Source organism: Pelodiscus sinensis, chromosome 1 (assembly GCF_049634645.1).
Source record: "Pelodiscus sinensis isolate JC-2024 chromosome 1, ASM4963464v1, whole genome shotgun sequence".
Lineage (NCBI taxonomy): Eukaryota > Metazoa > Chordata > Testudines > Trionychidae > Pelodiscus > Pelodiscus sinensis.
In genome coordinates, this window is record NC_134711.1 from 295548723 (window position 1) to 295562706 (window position 13984).

The following is a 13984-nucleotide window of genomic DNA, read 5'->3' on the forward strand; positions in this document are numbered from 1 at the left end:
ACCTTCCTTCCTTCCCCCCCCCTGCATCCCCCTGCAATGTGATTTGTCCTTTTCATATTTGTTCATTTTTTTTAATTGTATCCTTTGGTATATATGGTTGTGACTACTTTCTTCCACTATTTGATCTGAGGAAGTGGGTCTGGCCCACGAAAGCTCATCATCTAATAAACCATCTTGTTAGTCTTTAAAGTGCTACATTGTCCTGCATTTTACTTCAGATCTTGGAATCCAGCTTTCACAGAATGGTTTTATCTAAATGACAAACTCTTTTTGATCTACCCTTATCTTTTCCAAAGGCCACTGTCTTTGTCTCAAGAGCCAGGAGAACTCTGCTATGCTCCCAAAACTGTTTCCACCACCTCATTAGCTTGATGGCTTTGTTTACCTTATATGTAAATGTCCTTTGATTGTCCTCTGACTAATAAAGTTGGTCAGACAGGTAAATTCACATTCCTTTGTGTAAATCATTCCTTGAATTATTTATTGCCTACAAAACACAATAAAATGCAATTTCTAATACATATATATATATAATTCTTCATGTACAACCCATATATACATCACACACTGATTTGCAGGACCAGTGTGACACCAGTTCACATATGATGCCTTACATGATTCCTCTTAAGTACACATAATATTTGGGACAGTGTGTGTGTCAGGTCTGATGAGTTTCAGCATAGTGGGACCTCTGCTGATTGGTCTGAGGGGCTCTTAGGATCACACCAATATCAAGTCATATCTAGTGTCTTCTTTGACTATGCTCAACAGATGATATTTGTGTTTACAATTAGGTCTGATCTTGGTTCCCTTCAAGTCAACGTACATCTGGAATTTTTTAAGAAGCGTTTTGAAAACTTATTGCCCAACCATGCCTGCATAACTTTCCACTGTAATTATATTATCCCATCCCTCAACAAAAATTCCTCTTGGCCTGTGACAGCTTCTCCTCTCCCTTTCCCTAGTCAATCATCCTTTTTACTTAACTGAATTAACTAGAGGCAAGAACTCCTCTCCCATCTAGGCAGAAGACCTTAGTCAAGATGAATTTGTGACAAAGATTGGTTTGTGGGCTCACTCTTGGCTAGTTTTCCTGTTGCCTAGTCAAAAGGGGGTGGAACTGTGGATGAGAATGCTTCCTGGCCCAGAAAAGTCCATAAGGCTCAGCTGTAAAACAATTATTTCTACCTACTGTAGACTAAAACCAATGCACGGGACTCCTAATCAGACTAATCCCAACAAGCCTAGAGCAGATATCATCAAACTAAAAGTGTGTGCTACAGAAGTGTATGGAATAGAGTTAGCTAAAGCAATTAACTTCCAAAAACATAATTAAGCAAATAATTCATTAAACAATTTTCAGTTATTCATAAATGTTTGTCATCTATTTTATCCAAATGAATTAGATGATGTGCTCAAACAATTACAGGCAAGATTATAAAACTATCTTGAGGATGCCTCCATCTTTGTCTTGGCTCATGCCCTCCTCTCCAGAAGTACCTTTGCTAAGAACAGAAGTCCAGAAGGATTCATTAACCCATCCTAACATAGGATGTACACCAGAGACTTTTCAGCTAACAGTTTATTACATCTCTGCTAACAGCCTGTATCAAGAACTTAGTGACTGATATATGTAATGTGCTTTCTTTAACAGTTCTACTCTTAGCCTTTTCTTTCTTTTTAATAAAACTTTAGATGTTAGATTTTAAAGGATTGGCACAGCCTGTTCTTTTGGCTAAGTTCAAAGGTATAAATTGATCTTGGAATGTGACTGGTCCTTTGGGATTGGGAGAACCTGTTCAGATTTGGTGAGATTGGTTTTCAAAATCATTCATCTGTGTAAGGTGTGGTGCTGCTTGTGGCACAGGAGAGGCGGGGTTGTCTAAGTGGGATGCTTATGAAACTTTTTGCTGGCCAGAGTGGTAGCTGACATGCTCTGTGTGACTGGTTTGGTGCTTTATAGAAGAGGACCTCAGTTTTGGGCTATAAGTAGCCCAGGTTGATCAGTTTGCCCTGATTTGACCCTCAGTGGTCTACCAGACCACCTGATATATTACAGTGGGATATACCTGGAATGCAATTGTTACTCATAAAACAGAAAGGGAGAGGTCTGCTAGCAGGAACAGTTATACTGTATAATAACCATAGGGGACAGCAATAGGGCAGAGATGGGGACCAGGACACCTACAACACCCCATTGGGCCAGCAGGGATCAGGGTGGAGAAAAGGACAACTCTCAGCTATATATTTGAGAAAGTGTCTGTGTGTGTCTGACTGTGAATCTGTCTGTCCCCTAGCTAGGGAACATGCCCTCTCCTCCAGATGTACCCACTGCAGCAGCCATGGACAGGTGCATCTCACTTGGCCCCAAGCTGCTGCAGTGAGAGGGCTGGGGTTGTCCTCTCTCTGCAGGGCAGCCTGTATACTGAACCCCTCATCTCCAGTCCCACCCCGTTTAAATGAAAAAAAAATATTTGAACTAAGAATCTGAGCAATTCTGAGTAAATCCCTCTAGTAACATTTATAAAGTTGATATAACAAATCATAGAATACTAGGACTGGAAGGGACCTCGAGAGGTCATCGAGTCCAGTCCCCTGCCCTCATGGCAGGACCAAATACTGTCTAGACCATCCCTGATAGACATTTATCTAACCTACTCTTAAATCTCCACAGATGGAGATTCCACAACCTCCCTGGGCAATTGATTCCAGGCTGTGTCTACACTGGGCCTCTTATTCCGAAAATCAGCCGCTTTTCCGGAATAAGCTGCAAGCTGTCTACACTGGACCTTGAATTTCCGGAAAAGCAACGACTCTCTACTGTACAAAATCAGCCGCTATTCCGGAAAAACTATTCTGCTCCCGCTTGGGCATAAGTCCTTATTCCGGAACACTGTTCCGGAAAAGGGCCAGTGTAGACAGCCCAGTAGTCTTTTTCCGGAAAAGCAGCCTGCCAATGTAGACGCTCCTTTTCCGGAAAAACTGAAAACGGAATAGTATTCCGTTTTAAGCAGTTCCGGAAATTCATGCCAGTGTAGACACAGCCCCAGTGTTTAACCACCCTGACAGTTAGGAACTTTTTCCTAATATCCAACCTAAACCTCCCTTGCTGCAGTTTAAGCCCATTGTTTCTTGTTCTGTCCTCAAAGGCCAAGATGAACAAGTTTTCTCCCTCCTCCTTATGACACCCTTTTAGATACCTGAAAACTGCTATCATTTCCCCCCTCAACCTTCTCTTTTCTAAACTAAACAAACCCAATTCTTTCAGCCTTCCTTCATAGGTCATGTTCTCTAGACCTTTAATCATTCCTGTTGCTCTTCTCTGGACCCTCTCCAATTTCTCCACATCTTTCTTGAAATGTGGTGCCCAGAACTGGACGCAATACTCCAACTGAGGCTTAACTAGCACAAAGTAGAGCAGAAGAATGACTTCTCGTGTCTTGCTCACAACACACCTGTTAATGCATCCCAGAATCATGTTTGCTTTCTTTGCAACAGCATCACACTGCTGACTCATATTCAGCTAGTGGTCCACTATAACCCCTCACCTATGAAATAGCCTATGAATCACTGCCAGCACTAATACTAGTGCTGTCACACTAACACTCACACCTCTAACACTACCAGAGATCATCAGTGAAGCAAGCTTCTGGATTGGTCACTCATCCATTGGACAATAGATAACACAAAATTATATCTATCTTTATACTATGCTCTCTCTCTCTCTCACCACTACACAGAACTAGTGCAGATTTTGTTATTTAAAAATGGATTTTTTAACCTATTTGATTTTCCATTAATTTCTCATCTGCAGGGGACACAGTGTACCTTCTAAGATTTTCCACCCATGAGTAGAGTGAGTTTTGTCTTGTGCACCAATATTGAGGTCATGTGTGCTTGTTCAGATGCATGCCACCGTGGCACCCAAGTTATTAACAAATATCTTATAAGTATCTTATAAACCTCTTATTTTTCCCCTCTGCTGCCCTATCTCCCACCCTCTCCTTGCCCCATCTGCCCCTCCCCCCCGATGCCTGCTGCTACCCTCTACCCCTCACCCATCTGCTGTCCTGGCTCCTGCCCTCCTCATTCCCCTCAGCCCTCCTGGGACCTGTCTCTCTCCCCATCCTCTCTGACCCCTGCACCCACGCACCCTTCCTTTAGCCCCGCTCTGATAATCCGTAGCTCCCCCTCCCCTAACACTTCCCTCTACACACTTGACCTGCCTCTCTCCTCTGCCCTCTTTTGCCCATTCCTCCTTTTCCTGTGTCTACCCTAGTGCTTCATCCCCACAATCACCCTGGCACCCGCATCTTCCCTTATCTCTTGCACCTACCTGGAGCCTCCCCTTTCCCACACTGCCCCCTGCCCTCCCAGCACCTTCCCTCTTTCTCCCTGGTGCCCACTCCCTCACCACCCTCTGCTCCAGTTCTCCTCACACCCCTCTGCACCCTCACACATGACTTGCTCCATACCCTGCCTTTCTTATGACCACCTCTCCTGTCAACCTCTCTTCTCCCACCCACTCCTCCCCTATATTCTTGCCCCGATTGCCCCTCCCCTCTGCCTTTCCTCTCCAGTATCACCCTGTCCCCTCCCTTCTCCCACCCTTACTGACACCTCCCCATTCCTTCCCTGTTCCTCCTGCCCTTTCCTCTCATTGTCTCCTTTTGGCCCCTGGCATTTGTCTCTCCTCCACACTGCCTTTTGGTGCCTTCCCCTTTCTTCTGCTGCCCTGGCTTTGTTCCTCTCCTCCATCTTCCCCTAAGCTCTACCCCATCCCTTCCGCCTTCCTGACATCTGCACCCTTTCTAGCCATCTGGTGCTGGGGCAGGACTGCATGGTGGGTGGCTGCCTGCCATGTGCACCTGGGCTGGATCTGGGGCTGCAGTGCTATTTTTAGTACCCTGGTCCCAGCCCAAGAGCAGCTGCACTGCAGCCAAGCTCCCATCCTGGCACATGGGGCAGCTGCCCACCATGTGACTCAGCCCTGGGAGCAATTGGGACTAGGGCTGCATGATGGCTTCTGGGGCCAGGATGTTGGTACTAATAAAAGCACTGTGGTCCTGGCTCACATGGGGCCATGGTGCAGCTGCTTCTGGGCTGGGGCTGGAGTGCTATTTTTAGTACCGTGGACCACACTGGAGCTCTGGTAGCTGCCACACGATACACCACCTCGCAGCTCCACAGAGGCATAGTGAAGCGGGGGGGGGGGGGGGGGAGTTGCTCCGAGGTGCCATGCTGGGGGTGTATGCCGGGGCGCTGGGCTGAGGTGGGACTGGAGCATACGGTGCTCTGGCCCACGTGACGCTTTGGAGCAGAGACTTGGAACTCTGAGTTCGTTATGTGCTGCCTTCCCCTACCCACTATGAGCAGAGGTAGCCAAGCTGGGTGGGAGGAGCAGCAACTTTAAAGGTAACATTTCCTTTCCCATCCCTCTGGTGTGTGTGTGTGTGGGGGGGGGTGTACTCCTAATGCTGGGGATGCCTGGCTCTGAGGAGGGGTGAGTGCATTGGGATGGCGGGGAGGGGCAGAGCACACACACACACACACACACACACACACACACGCGCGCGCTACCTCTATACTGCAGAATTCTTGTGCAAGAACTGTTTTGTGGAAGAGTTCTTGTGTAAAAGGTCTTCCACAAGAGCGTGTCCACACTGCCATGTGCTTTTGCACAAGAGCATCTATGGCAGTGTGGACACTCTCTTGCTCCAGAAAGCTCTGATGGCCATTTTAGACATAGGACTTTCTTGCACAAGATGTTCATGGTGCCTGTTCACACTGCCTTCTTCTAGAAGAGTTCTTGTGCAAGAGGGCTTATTCCTTGTGGGGAGAGGAATAACTCTTCCGGAAGAAGCCCTCTTTTTCTGACGCTGTACTGTAAATTTACCTGCACAAGAATGTGTGTTCAGTGTAGACACTCTGCAAGTTTTTGCGCAAAAAGCCTGTAGTGTAGATATAGCCACACACTTTTACCAGTAGTTATTCCTCCTAACTGCACTGGCCAGGTTAGTTAGGTGGTGGAGGGTTGAAGCCAGATCAATGCTCTCATGGTGACAGCAAGATGCCTTAGAAGTAAAGTGTCTTCCCTCTCATGCAGAGTCATCAGATGCATATGCACTTATTTGTCTGTGGCAACTTCTTCTGGGTGTTGTTTTAATGCTGCCCCATTCACCTCCAAAGAGCTTCCACAGGCAGGCACTTGCTGCTTACTCCCAAGGCATCCATAGGTCCAGTCTTCTTTCGATGAGCCCACTTCACAGGTCCCATTGTTCTTGATTCTGGCTTCCACCTTTCTCCAACCATTGGAAGTGCCCAGATGTGCTTTTCTTTCATGCCTTACCTGTTCATACCTCACTCACCAGGACAATCAATTTAGCAAGGGGGAATGGTGGTACAGAGTCTACAAGATTTCTATGTAAAAAGGCTTAATACACAGTTTCTATGTTCTATAAAAGTATACAGAGATTCTATAAAAGGACTTAATACAAACTAAAGACGTATTACAATGCAAAAGGACTTGATACAAAGTTAATACAAAATTCAACAAGAACATTATTAATACAGAGATTAATGAGATTGCATTGGTACAGAATGGGCTGGGGTGCCTGCTCTGGGGAAGAGATGGTTGCATTGGAATGGGGGGAGGGGTGCCTGGCTCTTGGGCAGGAGTGAGTGCATTGGGATTGGAGGCACTGGGGGACCTGGCTGAAGGGGAGAGGGTGAGTGCATTGGGGTTACTTATTTTTTTTAAATAAAAGATACTTTATAACAAAAGGAAAAAAACTTAAACAATGGTCTGGTAGCATTTTTTTTTTTGCTGATTTAAAAATAACAGATCCATAGTAACAGATTAATGGGAGGGGGCACAAATTCGGCCTTTTCCCTGGACACATCATACCCTCACTATGCCTCTGCAGTTCCAGCTCTAAGGAAGGGCTGAAGCTAGGGACAGGGCTGTGGTGGTGGTTGCCCAGCTGCTCCTAGGGCAGGGCAGCTGCCCACTACATGGCCCTGCCCCAGAGCAGTCACTGGGTGTCTAAGGAGGCGGGCAGGAATCAAATTGTTGGTGCATGCCTATGCAGGCGCACACCTTAAAGGGAACTATGGACATAATTACATACCTGCCCTTCTTCAAATGCTCTTTGAGATCTCTGGGGGAAAATGAGACAGAAGGGCTATTGTGTTGAAAGATTTACAGACGCTTGGTTAATTTTTTGTTGATAGTTTAACCACCAATTCAGACAATTAAATTGGTACATAATATTGATTTTACTTGGTTTCTTAATGGAATTAAGATTTGTATGTACAGCTTTGAAAACACTTGGCAGGATGGCAAGTACAAAAATGGTAACTCAGCATTTGTGGTTTCAATGCAACACATCTTCAGTTGCCTCTAGTAACTATATGCAGAAAGGAGATACTGCAGAAGTCATGCCTTGTGGAGTCAATTATAGGGCCAGATTGAGGACCATTCTACATGCAGGCCTAGAGAATAAGGCAGCATAAGGCACACTCAACAATATCATTGTTTCTAGGAAGTAAAGTGAGGGGCAGTGTGCTACAGACCAACTACATTGTACATATACAAATGGGTAGGAAGGGGCAGAAGGGTGAGACCTTACACCAAGCCCTCTCTTCCCACAGAGAATGAGAAGTGGTGTAGATACACCAGCATGTTGGGGCAGGTACACTGCAACAGCTGTAAGCCTAGTAAATTTACTTTCTGGAACAATGGGGACATTGGGAAGGGGATTATGATGGCCCTTTCAACAGGCCAGACTGCAATGTCACAGTCTAACTACTAGAAAGAAAATTGTTAAGATTTTCCCATTCTCATCATAGCCTTCCAACATTGATGGCCGCATGATTCCCAAACCACTTATGGCTGACAAAGACCCTGAAGCTCTGTTGATCACATTTTTGCCCACTGTTGTGCAAGCAATAGAATGTAAAGGCAGAAAACCCATTTGCATGTGCACTCAAAAGTTAGACATTTAAAAGTATCTATCAATGGTGTGATGATTCACCTACGCCCCCCCCCCCCCCATGCTTTATGAAATGGATTTATGGACTCAAATATGCCTAACTCAAAGGTACTTTGGACAAGTTACCTCATGCCACATATCAATCTTCATGTCATAACCAACTGGACCTGTATCTCTTGTCCTGGTATATATCTCTGTATCGTTCTTGGGTGTAAAGTTACACATATGGAGTATGGAATGTTTTATGGTCTTAAATGTGCAAAGGAAAGCCATTAATGGTGTTGCTAAAGCTGGGTTGCCTCAATGTCTAGGCCAGTGGTTCCCAAACTTTTTGGCATCATGCCCCCTTTTTGATTTGAGAAACCCTCACGCTCCCCTCCCCTCCAAAAAAATAGCAGCAAAACTTGAGGGGAAGAGGGAGAAGAAGAGGATTGACAGGGGGAGGCTGGATCACCTCACGCCCTCTGGAATTTCTTCACACCCCCCAGTTTGGAACCCATGGTCTAGGCAATCATATGTAAATAGCCTTTTGTCCTTAAGTCTTAGCAGTGGTCAGTCTTAGGAAGTCACATGACCTCCCTAACTGGTAGAGACTGGCTAGGTAATGTCCCATGCAAAAGTGGGGAATCTTTAAAATAGGAAGCTAGCAGGTCTTTGACTGGCATGGCACACCCAGGGGAATGAACCAGAGACCCCAGGGAAAGGGAGGGTCCCTGGTTTGAAGGCTTAGCTGGAAAAGGAACAGTCTTACTAGGGTGAGTTTGTACTGAGGTTTTAGTGTTAATAGAAAACATGTAGCTAATTCAAGCATGTAATCTACTTTGCTCTGCCTGTTCTCACTTAGTAGACTTTAAGTGGCTATCTTTTATTTACTATCAAGCCCACTGTAAATAAGGGTTACCCGGGGAGCAGCCAGCATGTACATTCTCCTTTCATTGTTAAAGGGGACTTACCTAAATAATTCATTTGGGATTCTGATCCAATTTGGGAGTGGTATTCCGGGAAGTTGGGCCCAAAACTGCATTTTCCTTGGACCACAAGAGTTTCATGTCTGTACTGTTTGAGGGGGGCAGCGATCTCATCTCTGGTCCTTGGCTGGGGGAAGATCAGTGGAGCTGGATGATTGAGAAGCCCCAGAGAACAGGAAGGTGAGCGTCAGTGGCTTTGTCAGCACTCTGGGAAGCCCCCCCCCCCCCCCAAAGGGGTCTTCTGTGACCACCCCATCACAAACAGCTTGCACAAATTATCCATTGGAAAGACTGTGCACACCAAAGCCATATGCAAGTGGTACACCTACATAAAAATGGAGACCAACTTAAAGCTGCTTTCAGAATTTTGCAGTATATATCTAAACTATGTTGTCTGTTTCAACCTGATTATAGACACCTCTGTCTGTATTAGAGAGTCAAATACACTGTTTTTGCTAATAAAGACAGGCACGCCAAGTTCAGCCATGGTGTAAGAGCCTATTTTGTTGAATATGGTACAATGTGTTTTAGTTGTGATATACAGTATTACATTTAACTTTTCAAAAATTAGTCCTTATCTACATTTTCAAAGATATGATTGCTATCTTCCTGGACTGGGATTTTATACTGAGTACTATAGGAGTATTCTCTACATAAAACTAAGCTTTTATTAAAGAAAACAGCTATGAGAAAATTGAATTTTTCCTCTTCCACATTTGAATGAAAGTGAAATAATGGCTCTTGCCAAGTTACAGTTAATATTGTTTTTGGATACTAGACAAACTGCATATGGAACTGAATCTTGAGACACCTCATTTATTCTGTTTCCTTTTTTGCAAGAGTTGCTTATTTTGAAATACAAATATGTTGCTGTCGTCAGATTTGATCACAAGGTTGTAGGTAGGATATAATTCACATGCCCCCTAAATCCTTATTACCCTACTTTCATCTTGAACCAGAGCTAGAGTCTTGGATTTTGGATTGCAGTAGCTCTTTGAGTGCTTGAATAACCCCCAAATAAAGGAATCCTTGTCACTTTTGCCTACAATCTGAGTCTACAATGAAAGGGCAAATCAATTTTGTAGAAGTTATTCAAGCACAGTTTCATTTGCCTAAGAAGTTAATCTACAAAATGCATGTTTCAAACAGTCCACAACTTTGTAATAGTGTAACAGTTTCCAAGGTACTACTTACAATGTAAATTGTTGTTTCTCTTTAATACTGATATATTACTAGTGTGGCTTAGTTTTAAATCATTACTGGACCAAATCAATTGACCATTGTAAGTTCTACCAGTGTCTTCTAGCTTCCCCCCTACCCCACAAAAAATAAGTCATTTGCAGTGTTGCCCCATCCATTCCTGGATTTTCTCTAATGACTGGGGCAGAAAATCCCCTTAACAAAACAAATTGGCCTTTGACTATAATGATGGCTTGTTCTATTGCAATGTCTAAATGGAACATATTAAGAGCTTGCATTGGTTCACAGAGTCTCATTAGCTTTTGTAAATTTGAATTTAATTTGCTCTGCTAGGGCTTGGTTTGCAAAACTTTTTCACAAGTGCCAAACTGTGAGCAATTAGGGCCAACTTTAGTAAGAACAATGGATCAATACAAAAGTAGTACTTCACTTCCGAAAAACTGCTGAATTTTCCTGAGAGATAAAGAACAAGAGATGCTGTGTTCCACTAATATTTGAACACCATTTTATTCAATTAAATGACAACAATGTCCTTTTCTGAGACTTCAATGCTGTCTCCATAAGACTCTTGTGCTTTCTTTCCTTTACTGATCTTCCTACTCATCTTTAACAAGGGGAGGAGTGCCCAATTTTGATACAAGCTGGTGCAAACATGTCTCTGCACAGCATTTGTTAGAGGAAAATGCAATAAAAAAGGAAGATTTGGCTGTAGTCTGGCCATGGAGGAATAGGGGGCAGAAGTAGGGTTGCCAGATGGTTTAACCAAAAATACTGAATGCTCCCCCCCAAAAAAAACAAGACACCAGGGAAAAAATTCTGTTGAGGGAAAAAAAAAAAGTGAGGGGGGAGGAGACCAAAGTTGTTGAGTAAAATAATAAATAAATACAAACAGCATGGCCCCTTTAAGAAATGCCTTTGAGGCTTTTTGCTGGTGGCCATCTTGTTTTCCTGCTCTGAGCCAGAAGACAGCTCCCCTGCAGAACCAGGTAAGCAGTGGGGAGGGGCAGGCAAGCCCAGGGGCTGGGCCCGGTTGCTGAATGTGTGTAGGGTTGCCAGGTGTCCAGTATTTTTGCCTCTGGTAGGGGAAAAAAAATTCAGAAGATACCAGATATTTTAGGCATCTGGTATCTTCTGAATTTTTTTTACCCAACAGGAGGCAAAAATACTGGACTGTCTGGGTCAATAGCAGACACCTGGCAACCCTAGGCAGAAGAGAGGAAAGAGTTAATGAAGTATGGACTAACCAGCATGGAACACAGTGGCAAAGGCTGGAAGCTAGAAGCAATGCAAGAGAAAAATGTTAACTGTAACAGGATTGTGACTCACCACCATGGTGCCTCTTTCTGGTCACTCCAGGAATTAGCTCCGTCCTCAGCAGGGCACCCCTTTCTGTTCAGTGTCTTGATCATTAGCTCGTCTCTGCACTGGTTTAGGCCCCACATCCCTCCAAGCCCATCGTGCCCTTCCCTCACAGTACTGCTCTGTGGCAGAGTCCTGCCCAGGGAACCCCAACCCCCTATTATATGCACCTTGCCTCACTGCTAGTTGTCATATGCCTCAGGGGCAGACTGCAGCCTGAACTAGCTACTCATAATTGCTTCCTTCCACCCCAATACCCTCAGGACTTAAAGGCAAGGCCTCAGACTGGGAGTTCGTCTGGCTCCAGCTCTGCCTACCTTTCCCCAGTGCCACTGGCATCTTTTTTAGTCTCCTTGGCAGCAAAGTCCCTCCTGCTTCACAGCTGGAGCAAGAGTGTGCTCTCCTTTGCTCCAGGAGTCCCTATTTATATTACCACAGATGGTCACTAATTGGCTGTACCTGCCTCAGCTGCAGGCTCTTCAATCTCAGTCCTCTCTGGAGGGCAGAGTTAACCCTTGTTCCGCCTGGACCACCCTGCTACATTAACATTCTCTTTGTTAAAATACCTCTTGCAGTCTAAGGCTGTGTCTAGACTGGCAAGTTTTTCCGCAAAAGCAGCTGCTTTTGTGGAAAAACTTGTCAGCTGTCTACACTGGCCGCTTGAATTTGCGCAAGAACACTGACAATCTCATGTAAGTTTTCAGTGTTCTTGCGGAAATGCTATGCTGCTCCCGTTCAGGCAAAAGCCCAGTGCAGACAATGCGGTATTGTTTTGCGCAAAAAAGCCTTGATCGCGAAAATGGCGATCGGGGCTTTCTTGTGCAAAACCATGTCTAGATTGGCACGGACGCTTTTCCGTAAAAAGTGCTTTTGTGGAAAAGCGTCCGTGCCAATCTAGACGCTCTTTTCCGCAAATGCTTTTAACAGAAAAACTTTTCCGCTAAAAGCATTTGCGGAAAATCATGCCAGTCTAAACGTAGCCTAAGAGTACATCTAGACTGCGGCACTATTTTGGGATACTGAAAGTATCCCAAAATAGCTACACCATGTCTTTAAATGTGCATGCTATTTCCTGAAATAGTGAGTCCGCTATTCCAGTGTCCTCATTCCACAAGAGTTCAGGGATTTGTTGGAATAGTGCCTTATTTTGAAATTTGGCATTGTCTACACAGCGCCAAATTTCTAAATAGACTCGGAATAAGCTACACAATTTGCACTACGCTTATTTCAACAGAAGGGTGCTGTCTAGACGCACCCTAAGTAATGTATTTTAGTTGGATCCAGCCCTCACTTACACCTTGTGCAGACTTCACTGGAGTTGCATGGCCCGGAGTAGTAATGGTAGAATTTGGCCCTTCATTTTTAACAGTTCATCATAGAAGAAGTGAGTTGTAACTGTAGGGACAGAATCTGAACTGCAGTCTAATGATCTACAATTCTAACCATGAGAAGAAAGAAATGGAGAGTGGGGTGAGAAAAGCCAGTGGGGGAGTGTGATGGGGTGAAATCCTTGCCTTGATACCAAAACAATTAAAGGCCTGACAGTGCAAGTAACTTATCTGACTGAAAAGGAAGAAAGGAGCCAGGTGAAGGGGATGGGCCTAAAAAGGAGCTGACCCCACTCAAAGGGAAAGAGAGAGAGCGCACCCAAGAATGAAACCTGGTTTCTTCACTGGGATACAGAATACTAATTTCAACAACTGAGTCCTGACTGATATTTTATGATATTTTTTCCTGCCTGTTTCATTCCTATGATCAAATAATAGTATTTGCAGCCTAACTGACATGAGGTAAGAATGCTTCCTCATTTAGAGAGCCAAGCTGGATGAGATATTATCTTGTATTGGACCAACCTCCATGGCTGCTGTCAGTTTCTGTTTTATACAAGTGTATGTAACTCTCAAATCTAAAATGCTGAACTAGAGCTAACGGTTGTAATAAAAGGAGGATGTCTGAAATAGCACAGTAAAAACACAAATCAATATGGCATTTTAACTGGTTCTGAATAAATATTTTTTTATTTATAAATTTTATATATTTTATAAAATTGCATAGTTTGCAATTCCCCCACCAGCAAAAGGAAGAGTATTTTATGTAAAACAGGAGTGGAGAACCATGACAACTTAAAGAATGAAGATAGAGAAAAGAACTTCAACACACTACGTTCAACAATTACTGAACCATCAAACTAACACATACTTTGGGTATTGAAAATGTTGGTATGTAAGAAATAATAGTAACTTACATCACATTAAGTTTCTTGCCATCTTAAAATAATCGCTGCTTGTTTTCTCCGTCATTCAGTATTTTTAAAATGGGCCAAGTAATTATCTTATATAATAAGCCATCTGCATGGATATATTTAAACATTCGCTCAATTGGGTTTCTTTCATTAAAGTAGAAAAACTAGGTGATAAGTAGCCTTTATCAAGCAAAGGAAATTGGGGGGGGAAAACTGAATCG